The following is a 1,088-nucleotide window of genomic DNA, read 5'->3' as shown; positions in this document are numbered from 1 at the left end:
AAAAAAAAGCATTTAAAATGCAAAATATAATTTATTATATAAAAAAAGCATTACAAAAAAAATGTATTAAAAAATTTAATAGTTTGTATATATCGTATATTTAACTGGTTTATATTAAAAAAAATCACTGTCATGTACTTAGATAAACTGTCTCCCGGTAAAATGTTGACTGTTTGGGCTTAAAGTATTTTTGTACATAGAAAATGATCTTTCTACGTCCACGGAAGTTATCGGAGTGAACTGACGAACAATTTTTAATCTAGTATAGTAGTATCCACGGTCTTATAAGATATCTTCTAAGACCGTGGTAGTATCTATAGATAGGTAGGTAGTATGCAGGGGCGGAGTGGCCGGTCTGGAAATGGGAATTTTCCAGATGGCTTGGACCATACTATGGCCTGGTAGCCTGGCCATTTTGTTAGATTTTTTTTTTAAAATTATAATAGTACATTGTAATAGTCTCGTACAATCGTATACTCTTATGAGAAAACTTTGGATATACAATTACAAAATATTTGTTACATAAATATAGACATCAAATAAAATTAAATCAATTGATATAGGTAGGTTATTTTTTTAATAAAACACGCTTATAGTGTGTGGTCTCGATTCAATCCAACAGAACTAATTACCTACTAAGAAATAATAAACTGATAAGACGCTTTTCCGCCTGTTGAAACCTGCAAGTTGTTTATCTGTACCCTATAGGGCTGTTGAGTGGCGACGAATGGCTAATAATAACTAATGTCTAATACTAGTATTTTGTATTTATAATAATCAATGATAATACATATTAATTTTGTATTATTGGTCACTTTACTTTGGTCATTGTTATTATCTCTATCAAATTTCAATTTATTAAAAAGTGGACTTCCGACTAATTCATTAACACATTTATCTCACAAAATTAAACCATTTATAGATGATAATTTAAGTGAAAATGAAATAAAAAACAAACTATCTGATGAACTTTTTAATTTTGGAAAATCATGGCATTTTTAAAAAATCTGTTGATGAGGAGTATAAATAAACCGTCATATGGGAAGTGACTCTGAAAATGAGACCTACAGAGTACAGATGTTGTAAAA

The sequence above is a fragment of the Acyrthosiphon pisum genome, chromosome X, assembly GCF_005508785.2.
Source record: "Acyrthosiphon pisum isolate AL4f chromosome X, pea_aphid_22Mar2018_4r6ur, whole genome shotgun sequence".
Lineage (NCBI taxonomy): Eukaryota > Metazoa > Arthropoda > Insecta > Hemiptera > Aphididae > Acyrthosiphon > Acyrthosiphon pisum.
The sequence above is the reverse complement of the archived record's forward strand: the minus strand, read 5'-3'. Positions refer to the sequence as shown.